Raw genomic sequence first — 7,640 nt, 5'->3', positions numbered from 1 at the left:
GTCTCCTTTAAGAAGGGGAACCCAAGGAAAAATAGCCCAGATTAACAGAAAACATGGACAGATACAGAGCATATAAATACAATTGTAATATACTAAAAAGCCATTAACAGAGATGATTGACAGTGTTTAAGCCAAAGGATTTGTGGAACAACCAATTGTGACACAATAGACTATCACATCACTGCAGAACAACAGAAAAGGATCACTGCACTATTGGGGAAATATTATTTTTATTAGGACTCTGGAAAATCCTTTTTCATATGAATTCAGAATGTAGGGACATCACAATAAGTTTGGCATCTCTCCAACCTATCTTCTATATTGAAATTTTAAAAAGATTTCAAATCTTATCTATTTGAGTACTACAGTCTGGCGAGGGGAATTAAAATTAACACTGTAAATCACAACTTTTTCTTCTAAAGTTACTTATATGATAAAGCATGTTGAGTTTTTTATGTGTGAAGGTTTCTGAGACTTTTTGCAGCCTAATACCATCACTCCTGGGGTTCCACCTCTGGCTTTTAAATCAGGTAAAGTAGGAGAAACTCAGAGACTAATGCTCAACATTCTTTCTGACACACAAGCCTGGAGCACCAAGTTTCTTAAGAGAGAAACTGCAGTTTATGAAACATTCCAAATTCGAAAATATCATTTCAATCACTTAATATTATTGCATGCATAGTGCCTTTATGTGCACAATATTTTTTAAAGAATAATTTGACGTATTAAGCTCAATTAACCCTAAGTATATAGAAGTTTGTATACATAGCAGCAATACATTGGAAATTTAGCATTAATCACCCATAAGACAAATTTTGTTTTTAAATTATGGCAACATCTCTGAACCTGAGCATTTGTCTGTGCCATCTCTATTACTCCTCTCTGTGCATTCTGGCTGTGCACATTTTTCTTATGACTTCTGGCTTTCCTTTTGTATTTGAGCTCCATTTTCATTCACCACTCTTTACTTCTCCCAAATTGTCTGTTTATAAATAAGGTCTCCTCAGTTCATCATTCTTTCTCTGGGCCTTTCTTCAATGTCTGCTTCTCTCTTGACATTCTCAGTACATTACAATTGAATTTCAGCACATAGTTTTTAAGCAGCCACTTTCTTCTAAGCACTGGGAAGACAAGATAAATCAACATTGTAGCATTTATGGAGCACACAGCAGACTCAGGGAAATAATGAAGTGAACAAATATTAAAATACAATGTAAGAAGGCAGAAATATGAAAATCATATGGGATTGCAGAACACCAAAGCTTGGGAGGAGCAAAAATTGTAATGGAAATGTTATTTGATTTAGTTCTTGAAAAATGATTTCAGACAGACACGAGAGAGGATTGTTCAGGCAGAAGGAAGAGAATCCACAACAAATAGGTGAAGTGGTGAAGAGCACAAACTTTTTTTAAGACCAGAGGATGTTCAATGTGGCTGAAAAACAACTTTTACAATAAGGACAAAGCAGAAGATGAGACTGAAAAACTGTGGCTATATCATGAAGATTTTTTTAATTTTTATACCATACCAAGTAACTCATATTTAGTTCTCTCTGCAATAATTTAAAGCCAGAAGTGCAGTTCCAGATTTGTATTTTAGAGAGATCATTAGGCAAATGGAGTGGAAGATATTGGAAATGAGGGAGAGACAAGGGAGAAAGTGAGACCAGATACGAGGCTGTTAGTGTAGAGAGGTAAGTGATTGTCTTGAACTCAAGGCTAAGGCTAGGACAGTGGGGAAAGGAGGAGGGTGGGTGAAATGAGAAACTTGGGAGATAAATTGATGATCAGATAGAATGCAAAAGAGTCAAGAGTGACACCAAAGTTTATTTTTTATCTTGAAGAACTGCCTTATAATGATGTCACTAACCAAGACAAGAGACATTAGACGGATGGAATGTGCTAAGAATGAAGGACATGAAAGTTAAATTATGCATGCAGTTTGGCATGCTGGATGGGATCTCAAAAGAGAGGTCACTAGCAGAAAAGTGAATTTGAGAGTTGTTTTAGCTTGGATAGGGTTGGCCTGAAAGAAGAGTCTAAAGCAAGAATTCACATTTAGTTTATTTGCGAGTTTGGGGGATGGTCTTTTTTTTTTTTTTTTTGAGAAGGAGTCTCACTCCCTTCATGCAGGCTGGGGTGCAGTGGTGCGATCTTGGCTTACTGAAGCCTCCACCTACCAGGTTCAAGTGATTCTCCATCCTCAGCCTCCCAAGTAGCTGGGATTACAGACAGGTGTGTGCCACTACGCCTGATTAACTTTTTTTGTACTTTTAGTACAGACAGGTTTTTGCCATATTGGCCAGGCTGGTCTCGAACTCCTGACCTCAGGTGATCCACCCACCTTGGCCTCCCAAAGTGGTAGGATTACAGGCATGAGCCACTGTGCCCTGCCTTGGGAGGTGATCTTAAGAGCAGGAATGAGGGAGCAGGAAGAGGGAGACAGATAAAGAAGAAAAGCCAGATTGAGTGTCATTGAGGTTGTCACTGTGGGTAGTGGAGCTCCATTCCAACAATACTGCTGAGAAGACACACCATGTTTCCCAGAAATGTGCACCTAAAGGATAGGAGGTAGGGACGTTAATCTGTTAACTCCTATTCCAGTGTCTGACATTGCTGCCAGTAGTAACATCCCACATGGCCAACCTTCACTCACTCTGGCCAAACTAGATTGTATGGTGGTCTGAGCTAGAACTCTTGATGCAGAACATTAGGAAGGGGTTATTTTATGCTAGATTTGATCGGCAAGCCCCCAGGGAACTATTGACCCCATTCACAGCTGAAACAGAGGTAGCACTCTTAGATCACTTAGAGGTGAATCAGGGCATTAGATGAGTTTCTATAAGAGGCAACCACAAACAGGTGCTAGTTGAAGCTACTTGATTTGATGATATCACTAGAGTAGACACATGAACTGATGCCTCTTTTCATGGCCAAATTTCACTGTAAAGTAATAGAAAGCATGAAATGTGTTTGTATTTATTTCTATATGCCCTTTTCTGGGAAATAAGTCCATCATTTTCATCAAGGTTTCAAAGTGGCTGTTGATCCAGAATAGCTTAAGAATACAAATTTGGAGCAGGCACAGAAGTGTAAGAGAAAACATTTTAGGAAAACAACATTTAAGAATCAGCGAGAAGAAGAGGAAAGAAGTGCCCAGGCTTTGGAATCATAAAGGACAGGGTTTGATCTGGGCTCTATAACCCACTGGCTATGTAAATTTGAGCACATTACTGCATTCTCTGAGCCTCATTATGCGCCTCTGTAAAACAGATAAAATGGAGATAATAACACATATTATGTGATGTTGTGAGCATAAAAGAGGAAACATGTGCTAAGTACCAAGGATAAAATAAATGCTCATTAAATGAAGAGTTGTTAGAAGGTGGAAAAATACCCATAAAGAAACAGTATCATAGAATCCAAGGAAAAATTGCAAATATAGTTTTAATTAGACAAATATATAAAATATACTGAAAAGGGTTTATTGTATTTTTGATGCTTTGTCAAGAATAATCAAAATTTATGGGTTGTGTAGAAAAGGTCAGGGAAGTAGTGTGATGAGTGTAGTGTTGAATTATCAAAGCAGACACACACAAATCAGACATCACACCCAGTACTAAGCTTTACAAATAATTTTAAAGTTATCCTCAATCCAGAAGCACAGATAAAACAGAAAGCTCTGGGACTTCTGTGTAGCTCCTTGGGTCCTTTTTTTGGATTGGACATATTGTCTTTGGCCCAGCATCATACGAGGCTTCCAAGCAAGGTCTTGTAAGGTCTCTTGATACATCAGAAGCATTTAAATGGTATGACATTTCCATTTTTTTTAATCCAAGAGAGTTCTATAATTTATGAGACATTGTCCTAGAAGTCATGCCTCATAAATTGATAGATGCTGGATATATTTATTATAAATAATCCTTTACTCAGGGACATCCTGCTAAGAGATTTCTGTGAATAAGGTCTCTTTCTCCTAGCAAATATTATTAGTCTATTGCATGGAAGTCCAGTTGACAAGGAGATCAAATCAAATTACTTTTTCTTATTTTCTTGAACTCAGAGGTCCTCCCCATCGGCAAAGTGACTGAACGTATCCTGAGTCAAAGAATTCCTGCTTGAACTCTTTACTCCTCAATACCTGATTCATTGCCCCACCCACCTCCAGCCCAAATGCCCACATTTCTCTTCTAGTAGATAAGTAATCATCTGTAATTCTTCCAGAACTTTATTTAAATATTTACGTACTTATTTGTGCATGTGGGGTTCAAGAATGGGTTTATAGTGTGTGTATATTCATATGTGCACATGAATATATGTGTACATATTACATATATTGTGTATATGTATTCATATACGTATATGCAGTAAAATTTTTTTTTCTTTAGTAATATGTCTTGAAGATCATTCCATATCATTTCATGGAGACTTATCTCAATCTTTTAACAATGTCTACAGCTGTGAAGAGTTTGAGAGCTTACTCTATCTGAGTTAAAAGTCAGCCTTCCACAGTTTTATAGATGCTGTCAGAAGACATGAGATTCCTGGGCTAAAGACAAAGAACATAATTACTAACAGAAGTAGCAATATCCAGAATATCAGCATTTCCACCACGTCCCAGAGCTCCAACTCCCACAAGGTAAAACAAAGAGGAATGGGCAATGCCTATATATGCAGAAGGCTGGGTTGCCCAACCTTCTGAGAACTCAAATATTTTCTAATCTGCAGCAAGCAAATGTGTTTTACTTTTGTCCTGGAAGAATATGTTGTATTTATTATACTGGAGAATAAGCAACATGACCTGGGCTTCAGAGGGAGATGCTATCTCTGTCTCCCAAGGATGTTCATTTTACAAACATTCTTGTAATTCATGGAGAAATGTGAGACAGCCTGTATCTGAGTTGGATTTTGGGTTTTCGTTAAGTCTGAATGCCCTTCTTCCTGCCTCTCAAAATATATGTTATCCTATAAACTATGATCCCAAGTAATTTATAGCACCTATTTACATGCTCTTTTCAAAGAACAGTGGGAGCAGAAGGCAGGAAGTAGGAAACAACTTTCCAGATACTTGTTTCAAGAACTAAGGTTGGTGCAGGCTCCCACATTGTATGGGATCTTCATTACATCACAGTAAAAAAACCCTTCTGCTATCTTGACCTGTGTGTGGGTCCAGAGCTCAGTGGGGCTACAGCCTCAGCTTCATTTATCACTTAATATACCTGTTTCAGTCTATGCTACAGAGCCACTGTCTAGCTTGTTTTGAGATAAAATCTCTCTCACTTTTCCTATATATAGAATCTATCTATCTACATATATAGATAACATATATCTATATAGCTATTTGGAAAGCAAATTTATAGCTTTGTTCAAACAATTGATTTTATTTCCAATCTCAGAACTTTCTTTCTGCCCTAATAATTTGATGACTTTAAGACATTTATATATTTGCCATATGTTAAATATTACTGTCATGTCTACCAAGTTATAATTACCCAGAATCCAGACACAGATCTCCTGGGAGGCAGGAACAGAAGAAGGTATCAGCACAGGAGTAATGAGGAATTAATATGCTCAGTTTTAAAATATATCAGGTTTGTCAATATTAAAAATTGAATGCTATTTTTTGGGCCAATCATAACCATCTTTGTATCTCAAATCTAAAAAGTTAAAAAGTAAGAAATAACATTTGAATATAGCTCAGAATTCAATAAAAAATTTTTATCATTTAGAATTCTATAAATGTAGAAAGAAAACCATTTGTCTTTTAAGAAATACGGTAACTCAAAATACAACAGTGTAGCATTTAATTTTCTGCTGTTATTTATAAATGGTGTAAAACATAATTTTTAAAAAGGTTTCAAAGTTGAATAAATTGTTAGGCACAATTAGTGAAGGACAATGCAATCAGACCTTGAAGGACTTTCTTTTCTAATATTGTGTACTTTTTACTTAGATTGTCACTTATCTAGTAATACAAATTAAAATAAGGAGTGTGTGTGTGTGTGTGTGTGTGTGTATCAGACCTACATATTCAGTAAGGGAAAATTAGATAAGTATCAAAAACACGTCCTCAACTAAATATTTATCTTAATAAAAAGACCTAAATCTTTTCCCAGTTCATTTTTGTGTTATATACAGAGATAAAAATAATGCCTTTCAGAAGATAAGATTTATTATAAGATTTATTGAGAGGTTTTAATTTTTAAAATATTTAAAAATATTTTAGAAAGTTATCAGATATATTATAAGATCTTAGAAGATATAATATTCATGTTGCTATTTTATACTAGTAATATTTAAATAGTAATATTTATATTAATAATGGTGGCCATTAAAATGTTGTCTCATTCGGATAGTCAGTCTATATTTCCCCCTGAATTTCCCTGAAAACTTATAGTACATAGAAATTCAAAATCAAACTTTTAGATGTCTTAGACTAGTAAAAATTCCAGAAACAGTTTTAAGAATAAACTGGATTTTGTTTTGCTACAAAAATACATTGTTTTAAAAAAACTACTAGATTTAGCTCATATCATCAAAAGACAATTTAACACATAAAATTAATGAAAGACATAATGTTGGAATAAGACATCATGTTGAAACAAATTCCCTGCCTTCAAAAGATTACACTTCAGGAAGAAGAGACAATATATGTTAACTGGTGATGTTGTATCAGATGGAGAAAAATAAAGCCGAGTAAATGGAATAAGGAGTGACAAAAGGGGATGGGTGGTTATCATACCTAGAACAGATAAAGGATACCTCTCCAATAAGGTGAAATTTGTACAGAGACCTGAAGGAAGTGAGGGAATAAATCATTCCATCATCTGGGAGAAGAATGTTCCTGGGAGAGGGAAAAGCAAGAGCAAAGTTCTTGAGGCAGACACGTGCTTAAGATGTTAGAACTGCCCAGCGTCCCGCATGGCTGGAGCTAAGTGAGCTAGGGAAAGACCACCTAGGGAAAAAAAGAAAACTAGAAAGTTGGTGGGTGGCCAGACTATATAGTGGTTTTGAGCATTTTGGCTCTAACTTTGTATAAAATAGGTAGCAAATGAATTTTGAGCAGAGATGTAACATGATCTACCTTAAGATTTTTCTCCCTCAAAAACTTAATTTTTTAAGATTTTAGAAGAATCTTTGGATTTACTGAACAGTCACAAAGACAGCAATGAGAGTTCCTATATTGTTACCATCCGGTTTCCCCCATTAGTAATATCTTACATGGTGTTTTTCAAAATAAATAACCAACATTGCTGCATTTCTATTAACCACATTCTAGACTTCATTTAGATTTAATCAGTTTCTCCATTGATATCTTTGATGTGTTGTATAGTTCAGTCCAGGGCATTGCACTGCTTTAAGTTGGCTTGGCTCCCCTGTCTCCTCTGGTCTGTTACAGTTTCTCAGTCTTTCCTTGTTTTTCATGACCTTGGCAATCTTGAGTAGTAGTGGTCACTTTATTTGATAGGGTTGGTTGGCTGGGGATGGGAGGGGATGCTGGCCAATTTGATTTTTAAAGATTCTTTGGGTAATGTTATATGTTAAATAAAACAAACTATTATTGTAACAATGAGCAATAGGACTGGATAAATCACATGCATTTTCCAGGAATCCTGTCAGAAAAATTCTCTAAAGTAGAGG

Source organism: Aotus nancymaae, unplaced genomic scaffold (assembly GCF_030222135.1).
Source record: "Aotus nancymaae isolate 86718 unplaced genomic scaffold, 86718_ANA_hifiasm-v0.15.2.pri h1tg000002l, whole genome shotgun sequence".
In the NCBI taxonomy this organism is placed as follows: Eukaryota; Metazoa; Chordata; class Mammalia; order Primates; family Aotidae; genus Aotus; species Aotus nancymaae.
The sequence above is the reverse complement of the archived record's forward strand: the minus strand, read 5'-3'. Positions refer to the sequence as shown.